The sequence below is a fragment of the Echiichthys vipera genome, assembly GCF_963691815.1.
Source record: "Echiichthys vipera genome assembly, chromosome: X".
Lineage (NCBI taxonomy): Eukaryota > Metazoa > Chordata > Actinopteri > Perciformes > Trachinidae > Echiichthys > Echiichthys vipera.
In genome coordinates this window covers 15,583,102-15,597,781 of record NC_139825.1, presented here as the reverse complement: position 1 = coordinate 15,597,781, position 14,680 = coordinate 15,583,102, and positions in this window count along the sequence as shown.

Below are 14,680 nucleotides of genomic sequence, written 5' to 3'. Positions count from 1 at the left end.
GATCAGACAGAAAAGTGCGCGCTTACAGAATCTCAGACTTCATCAACAGGAAATCAATGGAAAAAAAAGTTAAAATACTAGACGGTACAGTGATGATGCTCTCTTGGAAGTGTAAAACAGGACCGCAAAGATCACTTATCTCCACTTCATTTAAGTATGAATTAAATGGTCAAAAACATAACAAAAGCCTGGCCCACTTATTGTGGTATTTTGTGTGTATTATTCTCACAAGCGCATTCTTTCAACAAAAGATGAAGCAGTATTTAGAAATGATTGGAGAAAATCACATATTTATATAGTCACAATCTGTCGTCAATTCAATTAAATTTTATTTATGGTGTTGTTAATTTTATGTGAGAATCGAAGGACATATCCTGAACAAAAATAACACCCAGATTCCTTACCGTGGTGCTGGAGGACAACACAACATCATCCAGAGTAACAATATCTTTAGCTATTGCGTTTTGGAGGCCCTCGGGGCCGAGTTCAATAACTTGAGTGAGTTTAACATCAGAAAATTGCAGGTCATCCAGCTCTTTATTTCCTTAATGCACATTTTAAGTTTATCTAACTGATCGGTTTCTTCTGGTTTGATCGACAAATATAATTGTGTGTCATCAGCAGAACAATGAAAATTTATGGAATGCCTTATAATATTTCCCAATGGAAGCATATACAGTATAAGGTGAATAGAGTCGGTCAAGGACAGAACCCTGTGGGACTCCGTGAGTGACTTAAGTGTGCATGGAGGATTTGTCATTAACATGTACAAACTGAGATCTATCTGATAAATAAGACTTAAACCAGCTAAATGTGGTTCCTTTATGCCAATTAGATGCTCCATTCTCTGTAGCAGGATGCGATGGTCAATAGTGTCGAAGGCAGCACTAAGATCTAGTAAGACAAGTAGAGAGACAAAGACTGGGCTTTTTAAGAAGAGGTTTAATTACAGCTACTTTAAAAGACTGTGGTACATAACCTGTTGATGAAGACATGTTAATCATATCTAATACAGGAGTGCTAACTAAAGGTAACACTTCTTTAAGTAACCTAGTTGGAATAGAGTCTAGGAGACAAGTAGAAGGCTTTGATGCTGAAATAGTAGAGGTTAATTTGTTATGGTCAACTGAAAAAAAACAGTCCAAGAATATATCAGGTTGTACAGTCGTTTCTAAGGTTCCTGGGTTTGAAGGAAAATTGGTCCCAAGCAAGTTTATTTTGTCTCTAATAGTTATAATTTTGTCATTAAAGAAGGTCATGAAGTCGTTACTACTGAGGGTTATAGGAATACAAGGCTCAATAGAGCTGTGGCTGAAAAGAAATCTCTAGAATTGTTCTTATTCTCCTCTATTAAAGATGAGTAATAGGCTGCTCTGGCATTATGGAGGGCCTTCCTAAATGTTTTTAGACTATCTTGCCAAACTAAGCGAGAGTCCTCCAATTTAGTGGAGCGCCATTTACTTTCCAATTTTCGCCATACTTGTTTTGATTCACGGGTTTGTGAGTTATACCACGGAGCTAACTTCCTCTGTTTCATTATCTTCTTTTTTAAAGGAGCAATAGAGTCGAGTGTTGTTCGTAATGAGCCTGCAACACTATCAACAAGTTGATCAATTTCAGAGAAACTAACGTTAGTACAGGAATCTTGAATATTAGGATAAGGCATTAAAGTAAATGCAGATGGAATCGCTTCTTTGAATTTAATTACAGCACTTTCAGATAAACATCTAGTGTAGAAACTTTTTCCCAGAGGTGAGTAGTCATGTAATATGAATTTAAAAGTTATTAAATAATCGTCTGATAAAATAGGATTCTGTGAAAAGACTATTAAGTCGTTGATTTCAACACCATACGCCAAAACAAGGTTGAGGGTGTGATTAAAACAGTGAGTAGGTTTATGTACACTCTGACTAAAACCAATTGAATCTACAGAGAGATAAACGCAGTACTTAGGCTATTAGTATCAATGTCCAAGTGAATATTAAAATCTCCTACAATGATTACTTCATCAGATTTAAGGACTAAATTTGACAGAAATTCTGAGAATTCAAATAGAAATTCAGAGTATGCCCTAGGAGCACGGTACACTATAACAAGTATAATTGGCTGCACAGTTTCCCAGGTTTAATGTGAAAGACTTTCAAATGAATTATAATTTAGTTTAGGTTTAGGGTTTATTAATAGGTCTGAGTCATAAATAGCTGCAACAGCTGCTCCTCGACCACTGCCTCGAGGAATATGAGTATTAATATGACAAGGATGAGTGGATTCATTTAGGTTGACATATTCTTCATGACACAGCCAGGTTTCAGTCAGACAGAGTTAATCAATATGGTTATCGTCCAAATGTAAATAAAATTTGATTATAATACCAACTACAACAAATGTAATTAACAGAATTTGAGCTGTCCATAACTCCCAAACCGACTGGTCTATTAGTTCAGGCACTGATGCTACATACAATTGCAACTTATACTGTAATTAATGTTTTCTGCTGCTGTTAAATGGTTGTCTACATCAGTAATATTATGTTGGTATTATTGTGATCATCAATAAAATTATAAACACTTGTATTTGTTTATCTTTAAAGCCCTGATTGGTAATCTATGCAATCACACTGATGCTGGACTGGAACTTTAGACTTAATGGCACACTCTCATTACTGGCTTACGCTCAAGTTCCCTCAACCAAAGTCTGCCTTTTCAGTCAGTGCTCAATGAGCCACCTAAACAAACCTTGAGTATCGGTGCTGTCCCAACCTATCGGAAAGTTCAGGGCCATGATAATGGGCCATGTTGTATCAGTCAGGCATGTGTCTCAAGCAAGTCCAGAGTTATTTGTTCTTGGTCAGTTAGAGTCAAGCCACAGGTTGTCATGTCCCAAGTCAAGACACTCCCCTTTTCCTCCAAGATACTGCAGTCATAACAGTATTTGATCTTTATAAAGAGAAAATACAAGGCATTAGTAAGATAGGTCAAATTATTTAACCTGTTCAAAAAATATTACAATGAAGTTAATTGATGTTCAGTTACATTTTATGGACCTCAAGATAGGGTTATTGTCTAGATGGTATCCACAGACTTCTGTGGCATCAACACCACCAATGATATCATCCAAAAAAAAAGTTAGTCACACAAGTCACACGTCTTTAACTTCCAAGACAAGTCCAAGTCACCAACTCTGGTGTCAGTGTGTAATTGTAAAAGCTGATTTGAGATTTTTGCACATTTTATCTGTTTCTATCCTTTTATTTCTGTATTCATTTGTTTATCTGGTTTCTATGAGTTTTACATGAAGGTTGATATGATAACTGTCATGCTCTTGAACTATTATTATTATTATTATTATTATTATTATTGTTATATTGCATCTTTCTTTTTTTCTTGTCTCCATGGCTGTGGGACATATCACCTTCTCTTTTTCTAAGAGACCTAATTAGGCAGAAATGCAGACAAATGTATAGATAGGTCAACAGAAAGGTAAACAGATAGAATAACTGAAGAAAAGAAAAGGAAAACAATGCCTGTATTTTCTAAAGAAATAATTGTCATACTAATTCTGCACTGTATAATGGACCGGTATTTTTTTTTGCCACATATTCATTAAGGGGAAAGCAGTGTTGTCATTATCTTCATGTGTTGTAGAGAACAGCACAGATTAACTAGGAAAATGCTTCTGAACTTGAGTCTCTCACATACAGTGCAACTGATCCTGCTGTTACTGTGGGTCAGCAGATGAGTTGAAGAAGACCTCTTTTGACCAGTCAGGATTAGCTCCTACATTTATGAAACCTGGCCTCATCCATCATGTAGTTACATGACCTAAGATAAAAGCTGTTTTAGATATTTCATTAGAGCAACATATATCAGACATGATTAGTTAGTTAGTTTTGTTGCTTTTTATTGCTTCTATCATGAACAAACTCAGTTGCATGGACATGGAGAGGTACAGTCTGTCAGCACCAGACAAGGGCCAGAGGCATGGATGGGCTCTGGTGTCTGTAGCCTGTGTGTGGCCAGCAGGGTTTAAAATAGCTCCTGGGAAACCGATCATCAGTGCTGAGCAGCAGTGAAAACCACATATATCACATTTCTACTCCATATCAGAGTGAGGACAAGACATAAAGGGCCTTATCAGCATTTTAAAACAACACTGTGGATATCTTGTTGAAACTGAGTCATATAATCATGATATATTTATGTGTTCAATGCAGATGTCACCATATAGCCTAACAGGACATGACTTGATTCCTCAAGATGTACCGCTCAGTGATATATTGTGTCTGGTGTTGCCACTAGATGGCATTGTCACACTTTGCATCGCCCTGTGAGGACAGGCCTCAATCAAAGCAGGGGATGATCTTAATACATTAAAAAAAGTTATGGTGTCATTTGGTCAGAATTTATAGATGCTGACTTACAATGCGGGTTGAGGCCATTGTGTTGATAAAGTTGGTGTGACCATGAAGTATTGATTGCATTATGAAATTCACTTAGAGGATAACTGATGTCTTGGAATATGTATATTCATAAACAGAAAGACCTCCATCTCTTAATGGCCATCCATTTCATAGCAGGCAGTGTGTGAAGGAAGAGGTAAAATTGGATTGCATTGCCAAGGGGAAAGTATTTTTCTTTCTTTTGTTCTAAGCCGTCATCAAGTAGAAACCAACACAATTGCTTTGTACATTTTTCAAATATCCAATTAACCATTTCTGGTGAATATCATACTGGATGTGGCATTGAACGATAATGTATGAATTGTCTGTTTGTATAAAATGAAATACAATCTTGGTGAAATGTTCTTATAATGAAGAAAAAGTTAAAAGGGACTCGACATGGCAGAGCCTTTAATTGCTGAAGTAAATCAATGATGCAAGTGTTTTGGTTTTTTTAACTGTTGTAAACCAATTTGTTAATGATTCATGTGTCAACGCTCAAATTATTGCATGGGCTAACAACTCCTTGATGAAATGATTGTATTTCTTTATTTCTTTAGGAAACATTTTGATGCATGACGATTCAAAGCTGAGGGGGTCAGCCTGCAACATGATAGAGGCACAAATAAAAATCATCGTTTTCATGCATTCACCTTATTTGTGATCAAACAATAAGAGTGATTCATGACCGCATCATGAATGACCCTGCAGCACACTTTTAAGAAGATTAGCACATTCATTTTCTAAGAAAATGATTTTAAGCATCAAACACCATAATTGCTTTATCCTAAAATTCAATACAAATAATCAGGATGTATTTCTTCACATCTTAGACAACAGTTTGCTGATTGGTGTTGCATTTTACAGCCAAAGAAAGTACTTGTATAAACTCCTCTGCAGTCTGCTGAATCCTGTCAAATATACCTGACCATCTTTATGCGTTGTATTTGTAAAGCTGTATATGTTTCATTGAAGAACAGATGAAAATCCACATAAACAAATGTACTTATTAGAAAACAAATGGAATTGTGTTTAAAAAAGATTGAATACGTACAGACGCTAAAACTATTTTACATATCATGCCACTATATTGAAATTTTGCTTCAAGAATGCATTTCATATCATTGTGATGACATTTCAAAGCAAAAGCAACACCATTTTGTTTTGGTAGCATGTTCAGTCACAAGATCTCAATCCAAATGATGCATTTCTAGGGCTGTCAATTTATTTTATTGATACTAATGCAGTTATCAAGTCTGCTTATCGGTCTAATAATTTTTGATTCCTGATCAATTTTATGTTTAAAAAAAGGTTTTCATCATCAATGCAACTACCGTAATTTCCGGACTATAAGCCGCTACTTTTTTCCCTCGTTCTGGTCCCTGCGGCTTTTTCAACGGTGCGGCTTTTCTACGGCTTACGGTAACCAGGGGCGCGCACTACCGAGGATGCGCGAGACCGAGGCAGACATCTGGCGCCAGGTAACGAGAGCAAAACAAAGAGTAGGAGAGCTTCAGCGACAGTTTGCGCGAAGGAAGTGTTCATGCAAACACCCTCAACATGGAAAACAAACGGAGAAGTGCATATGATGCTGCTTTTAAGTTAAAGGCAATCGATCTGGCTGTCAAAGAAGGAAATAGAGCTGCTGCACGTACCCTTGACATCAATGAATCAATGGTGAGATGTTGGAGAAGGCAGCATGAAGAACTGACTTTTCATATACCGGTAGTAGGCTGGTTATTTTGATAACGTAAACGGCCGCGGACTGCACTTTTACTGCCGTGTTACAGGCGAGCACTTTGTATTACTTTGCACCGTTGTATTATTTGTACTCTGCACGAATGCTGTTCGCCATGTCAAAGATGTGAAAGTTTGATTGAATGATTGAAAGATTTATTGTTAATAAATGGGACGCTTTGCGTTCCCAAACAGTCATCTCTGTCCCGACAATCCCCTCCGTGGTAGCAGGAACCCCTATATACTACGGTAATTACACATCAAAACGCCTGCGGCTTTTAGTCGGATGCGGCTTTTATATGGAGCAATCTGTATTTTACCCTAAATTTAGCTGGTTCGGCTTATAGTCAGGTGCGCTTTATAGTCCGGAAATTACGGTATATTATTATCACTGACCGCAGTGTAGATGAAATGAGAGAATATTTGTATAGTATTCGTGTTAATTTATGGCATTGTTTTGCAATCTGCAACTGTCAGAAAAACATGCACTTTGATGAAAGGTATTGATAAGCTCAAATGAATACCATTCCAATTCCAGTTTATTACGGCTTCTCAACTGGAACCAGTTCTCATTTCCCATACCTCTATGTGTTCCATTTGCTGAAGACTGTACTGAAGACATAAAGGTAGCGAAACATCCCATTTCCTGTGGTCAAAGTTGGTTTATTTTAAACATTACCTGTCATGTTCAAACATTTAAAGTTGATCATTTATGTACAGTGTGGCCCTGCAAGCATGTAGGCCACCTGCTTTAGTTTAGCACATCTGATATATAATAATCAGTGTATGACCATATCATGATGAAGTATCACAATTACATTTGGCTGTGTATGGAAAAATGCATACAGTATATTGATAACAATGCAACAAAATGCAATGGCTTCCGACTAAGCGAATAAATCCTGTGGTACTTGAATCATGTGACTCAGGTTTTAATGTGGTTTTAGCTTGTTTTATGTTTGACTAGTGCTCTATAAATGTCATCATAACGTTGCACCCTTTGCACTGTTTTATTGGCATCCAACTGGAGAATTTGTGCCACCAGCTGTTGATCTCAATGTGCTCAACTCTTCATATTTACACAATGGTAGTAGATGTAAATGTGAACTACTCTGCACTGATTTAAAAAAAATATAATCTGTTAAATTTCTGTGGAAATCTTGCTAGTACTTGGTGTTTTCTGTAATACATTAGAAATGCATTATTCAGTATGAGTCAGTATATCAGGATTAAAAATATCAATTTGTCTATTTTCAACACACCACATGGCATGCAAGGTAATCTACATATATACACACATGAATAGAGCAGAACTGAACAGAATGATAAACAGCTTAATAGTGGCCATAGTCATGAATCTCCACTTAAGGGTTTCCTATTTTCTTCGAGGTGTAGTGATATATGACAAGATAATAAAGAAGTGCACACCTTATATGTTAGAACCAAATATGATCTGAACATTACGTTCTGTTTTTCTCACCTACACCTTCCCCTTTCTCTTAGCTTGTTGGTTTGTCTAATTTCCCAACCACCCTGACAGACTTCCTCAAACCTTCTCTTTATTGTGCCACAGATTTTTTGTATATATCACAGCCAAACCTAAATACTAAAGTAAAGTAAGCCCAAGCCAAGCAGTAATTTATCATGTGACGCTTGGCTGTTATATATCTCTGTCTTGGTAACCATAACTCTTTCTTATAGTAGCCGCCTGAGCAGCGCAGTGTTACCAGGGACAGAAGTGATAACTCTGGTATAATAATGGACCTTTGTGCAGCCTTGATGATATATGACCCCACCCCGCTTGTAGGAATATATTCTTAATAAAACACACTTCTTTAATAAAGGTCCTTTCTTCTGAAAGTCTCATGTGGGGACAAAACTCAGGAGACTGAAATCCCCACACTCCTCATGTCTGAACTGACCAAGGTTGTCACTATGCAGAATCATTTCCTGTCCTAAACTAATGACAGTCCCATCAGCCTCAGCTGTAGTTTGTATTTAGGGTAGAAAAATTGTCCACACACGTGCGTTAACACATACGCATCGAACTACGGAAAAAATTGATTTAAAACGTTGTTGCGTTCTGGGGTGTCAACTGAAAATCTTTCGCAAGCTGCAGTTGGACGCCGTGAACCAATAATAACTACCACATTTGACCCGTTTGAAGTTGTTTATGAGTTGGCTTATTTATGGCACTTCATTTCCTCTTCAGTCAGACACACATCCCATAGTCCATGTTATCTTTTTTCTTCCTTGCAGAAAGCACAGCAGTACATGTTCCTAAATAAGTGCCTATTTGTTTACTAATGTGGTCATTGAAATGCTCTGATTAAAAGTGATAGTGTGCATGTGCGAAAAGCTGCACGCTGCCTGTTACTGCTCCAGCCTTTAAGTTCCTTTTTTTAAACCGTCTTAACTTCTATTCTCCCTTTGTTTGTTCTGTTTCTTCATCCTAACTTCTGTGAAGTTCTGCCCTCTACAATGAGGTTACTTCCTCTAGTTTCCGTGTTTCGTGCTAAAGCCGGCCGGCATAGTGGCCAGACCAGCTGATATTCCACCCCAGAAAAACACACCGCTGATGCAGAGGTGGGAAGCGACATCGGGGGGATAGAAAAGGATTGAGACGGGACGGGCTTATGGAGAGGAGAAGATTTAAGCCGTGTCTCCACTCTGTTGTTATAGGAAATGTACGGTCTCTGTACAACAAAATGGATGAACGGTGCTAACACGGAGCCACCTGGAGTACCATAAGTGCAGTCTGGTGTGTTTCACAGAGACACGGCTGCACAGGGACATTACCGACCAGAACGTCTCTGTTGATGACTTCCACACCATTCAGGCTGACCGGGACTGCACCGAGAGCGGTAAGCGGAAAGGAAGGGGGCTTGCTGTTCTAGTAAACAGCAGATGGTGTAATCGTGGTCATATCACCGTTAAAGAACAGCTCTGTAGCCCAGATGTTGAACTGCTGGCCATTGGACTTGTCCATACCATCTGCCTAGAGATATCCTGCATGTCATCACTGTATTTCTGCACATCCCTCCCTCTGCAAACCTGACATCTGCTTGCAGCATCATACATACCCCATCTCCAGACTCCAGACTCAACACCCCAGTGCCCTCATCATCATGTCAGGAGACTTTAACCACGTCAGCTTGGATAGAGTTCTGATGACCTTCCCGCAGTACGTGAGCTGTCCTACTACAGATGAGAGGACTCTGGACCTGATGTATGCTAACATTAAGGATGCATACACCCCCCCCCCCCCACCCCCCTCTGGGCAGGTCAGATCATTACCTGGTGCACCTCAAACCCCGCTATGTGCATCTGTGAAGAGGAACACTACAACCACTAGGACTGTGAGGAGGTGGTCTGAGGAGACTTATGAGACACTGCAGTGCTGCTTTGAGCTGACTGACTGGCCTGCACTCTGTGAGCCGCACGGGGAGGACATCGATGGGCTCACTGAGTGCATCACCGACTTCATCAATTTTTGTGTGGACTGAAATGTCCCAGCTCGGACTGTAACCTGTTAGGCCAATTATAAACCTTGGATCACCAAGACGTAAAGGCCATCCTGAATGAAAATAAGAAAGCATTCAGAGATGGCAACCGTGATGAGGTGAGAAGAGTGCAGGGGGTACTCAAACTTAAAATCAGGGAGACTAAAGACAATTATAGGAGAAAGCTGGAGAACAAATTCCAGCAAAACAACATGAGGGACGTGTGGAGTGGCATGAGAACCATCACCGGGTTCCAGAAGACTGCTAGCATTGGAGGACTGTGTGGGCCAGGCCAATGAACTGAACCGATTTTATAAAAAAGTTTTGATACTGCAGCCCATTCCCCACATGACTCTGTTGCTGGCTGCCCTTCAACCACTGCCACTTTACCTCCCCCCACTCCTCCTCCTTACAGACCCCTTGTCTGCCCCTCACCACATCATTTCACACCTAACTATCCCCCCCAGCCCCGCCCACATCATGAAGCATGAAGACCATGAAGAGACTGGTCCTGGAGCAGCTAAGGCCTATGGTCAGGCCCTTCACTGATCCGCTACTGTTCGCCTACCAGCACTGCCTGGGAGTTGAGGACTGCATCACCTGCCTGCTGAACAGAGTCTAGAGTCATCTGGACAAGCCTGCGAGCACTGTGAGAGTCATGCTCCTTGATTCCTCCAGTGCATTCAACACCATCTGTCCGGCTCTACTGGGTGAGAAGATGGCAGTAATGCAGGTCGAGGCCCCCATCATGTCCTGGATTGTTGATTACCTGATGGGCAGAACATCAGTACGTACATCTACAGAACTGTGTGTCTGACAGGGTGACTGACTGGTAAGCAACACTGGGGCCACACAGGGGACTGTCCTGTCTCCCTTTCCCTTCACTCTTTTTACCTCAGCTGACTGTATTGGAAAGGGGGATGAAAGCTGGACACCCTGACAACCATAGCAGTAAGGAGGATGCTGTCCAGGCTCCAGTCTATATTGGACAATGTCTCACACCCTCTCTGTGACACACCGGCCCAGCAGAGGAGCACCTTCAACAGAAGATTCCTCTCACACAGATGCACCACAGAGCTGTGGTTATTCAATTATACAATGCATCCCTTGGAGAGCCTTTCACCTCCTCTCCGTGAATCAGACTCAACTACAGACAGTCTGTTCTTTTGCACATTAGTCTAGTATTTTTGATTTATATATTTCACTACTATAAATATTCATTTCAGTAAATGTATATATATATTTCTATTCTGTTTTTTCTAATATATGTTATCTGTATAATATTTGTTGTTTGTATATCTGGAGTTTTGTAACGAACATAAGTTCCCTCTTGGATTATTAAATTATTTCTGATTATGATTATACCGCCCCCTTGAGGACTGAAATTTGTTACCGACACCAGTGAGTAAGAGTAAGTGTGTCTGTAGGCCAGATGTTACAGTATCATTTGTGTTTGCGTACTTGCGTGGACCATGTTTCTGCCCTAAGTTCTAATTTTAAAATGTTAGGATACTAACAAACTAAACAAATAGTAAACATGGTTAATATTATACCCGCTAAAGATGACAATGTTAGCATGATGCCATTTGTTTTTAGCTCAAATGAGTCTACTGTTGTAATCATACATTGTCACTGCTTGCAGTATCCTCCATATGCCAAACTCTTCAACAGACACTTTTTTTTTTGCTGCTGTTGCCTTTATTTTGTGCGATCAAGTCCTTAACAACATTATTCTTTGCAGGGGGAATTGTGGTCATAATTTAGCCTAATATCTTAAGGTCCCCATCTCAGCCTTTTGCTTACGCTGAATGCCATTCATCTGCCTGTTGCTGATAAGATGTCTGATAAGCCTCATAGTAATGGCCCTGTGAGATACTTCCACATCTCTGCCTCTTGTTATGGATCAGGTTGAGAAAAGGGCAACTGGAATTTAAATGCAAAATCAGATGGCCTTTTGTTACTTGACCTGTGAAACCCATCGAGAAATGTAGGCATATGAGTCGCCTTTTGGTAGTTACAGAGCTTGTACCTCAGCACAGACAGACAAGTAAAGCTGAAATAACCATACAGTAGCATACAGTAAAGCAGCAAAGTATAGCAGCTTTTACATTTACATGTACATATTGTACATCTATTCTTTAAAAGAAAGCAAAGAACAGGAAGAATCCCTGTACCTGCATTCTGTTTAGTAGTCAGTCTCTAACATAATGGACTTTTGCAAAAGAAGCCTGCATTTTTCTGAAATGTGATGGATTACCAGAAAAACTAAAAAACTCAGGTTTTATTTGTGAAGTAGAATTGCTCATTTAATGCTTTCTGCTGTATGTGCTTTTTCTGACCTTGGAAACAGCAAATAAGAAAGAAAAAACAACAACTATGTTTGTGTTATATATCACCTTCCATCATAACAACCATTCATCCTCTAGTCTGGTCCCTCCAACCCAAACTTACATCATTGCAAAAACTAACAATACAAATAGCAGCAAGGAATGAGAGGAATGAAAAAAGAATGTGTGTAGAATATGACAAACCAAACATTTACTCATAATAAAGCAACACTGCTTAGTATTGGTATTTTTTCCAGACATGGTGCCCTTACATTTTCAGAGTGTAATTCACTTGTACAATGCTGTCGTAATATGGACAACTGTACACATGGTTTTAAATTACTTATGATTGCATTACTCTAGACAAATTGCCAAACGTCAAGCAAGTGCAAAAACCTATGACATAGCAACCCAGCTAATATTGCTTAAGATGGCCATGTAGGAGAGTCTACACGTATTATGGCACGAATAGATTAATTACCGAATTAATTGTGAATTAACTCGACTAATCAAAATTTAGGATTTAATTTACCCCGAAGTAGGGCACGACACCAACTAAGACAAGGTGTTTATTAAACCTTCGTGAAGGTTTTTAAATACCTGTTAATGTAGAAGAATACCGTTAGCAACTTAAATTTTATCAGTTTCGTCTCGAACACGTTATTTCGTACCGTAACAGTGACCATCAACTCTGCACAGAAGGGAAGATTCTCACAACGACGTGACATAATAAGCATTTATTTGATTAACTGTCAAGGATAATACAGAATAATGCAGTACTGAATAGACAAGGAATAAATGGGTTAAATGTGGCTATAACAAGACCAGAGTAGTTCAAACCTAAGGGGCTGGTTTATAACATTATTGGCGGACTTAAACCGGCTTTAATTAGCCCATCAACAGAACTTCGATCAGAACCTAATTATCACCAACAGTCTTAACCAGGAGCTGTAGTAAAAGTGCCAACCTTACTCTCGCCGTTGAGGTGGTACAGTCGCCGAGGTGTCTCACAGTGAGAGAGCAGCTGGGTCCGTGGGTCACCGAGGCTCGGTGTTGACGGCTCTGCAGTTCGGCTGTGGACTGGGTCGACTGTCAGACTGGCGCAGTTGGAGCAGCGGGGCTGCTGCTTCACAGCCCTACACTGATTCAGCCCCTTCAGGTGGCTTGGCTCTGGCTTTTGTTGGTGGTCAAAAAAAGTTCTGACTGATTCTGTTAAGTTGGTATCGCGCAAAATTCAATGCAACCATGCCGGCCGGACAGATGCAACAAAGATCAGCACGAAGTGGCTTAACTATAGTTACAAAGGAAGATAAAAACTTAACATAGAAGACTTACAAAATCGTGCGATAAAAATAGATTAATAAACGAAAACAATTTAGTAAGAAAAAATATATAAACGTTTCTTGCAAACTTTTGAGCAACGAAGTTGAACAAAGGAAAATTATGACTTTTAAGTTAAAGAAGTGTTCTCCACGGGGAGTAAAAACTAGGTGCTGCAAACAAAGAAAAGAAGTAGAGCAGAGAGAGTAAAAGTCACCTCCGCTTGTGATTTTATCCACAGAGGCACAGAGGTGTGGCTCGGGGCGGATCGACTTTCTTGTTCGGAATAAGATAGCAGCGTCTTTATCCAGCATTTAACAAGGAAGATTAAACTATCTCTGGGTGATTTTTCATTATTAATCTTTCTCATATCCAATTTAACCAAAACCTTTAGAAATGCAGTTTAACAGATAACCTTGCTGAGTGAATGGAAGCGTTATTTAAAACACAGAATATTCAGGAACTAAACAGAGACTTTGCGCTTCTGAAACTACATAAACAAAATCATGGACAAAATTACTAGTAACTCATACACAGTTACATATTTAAGAGAATGTCTTTGAACAGCCAGTTGCGATGAAACAGTGAACTTAGCTGTTTTTCCTTTCTGGCTTTGTTCCTTAATTAAACGTCTTTTCCTTGTCCTTACCCCGTCCTACCACTGGGTGTTGCTCTGTCTCCTTGGGCGAGACAGTGCCTCAGTTCAATTAGCGGTCAGATGTCCTGCTGATTTACACACTTAAGGGGGTATCGATTTGGGGAGGAGGTGTTCTGGGATGCACTTTTTACTCACCCTACGCACAGGGCAAAGGTTGTAAAACTCCAAAGGGGTCGACCAAAGGGGTTGGAACCTTTGGCTCAAGAAGTCCTGCAGGTCCTGGTGGAAGGGCTCCATTGGTCATGGATGCGGAGTTCTTCCGATCGTCATTGAGGAGGCAAAAACGGTTATGGCACAGCTTATGGTTAAGCGTTGGTGTTACTTTTAGTAAAGATAAAAAGGGGAATTAGAAAATACAGTTAATAAAGAAACCTGGCTATCTCTAGACTGATTTCTTCGGTTATTCCTAATCTGCTAGAAGATGGAGGGGGTCTGGACAAAAATCTCATGTGACTCATCACTCCCTTCCTCCACTACAAGGAGTCCGGTAGGGGGATAATTTGGTTCTGCCCCTCTGTGTCTAACTATCTTTGCTAACCCACTGGTACACTTGTTGAGCTTGCACTGTAGGACTCAGGTGCTTTTGAGGTCGAAGAAAGCCATGGCGAAAGTTATAACACTACAGCGGCGGCGAACACTGAGTCGATCAGGCATACGTGATGGGCTGGATAGGGTCCTTCTTTTGAGAGGATATTTC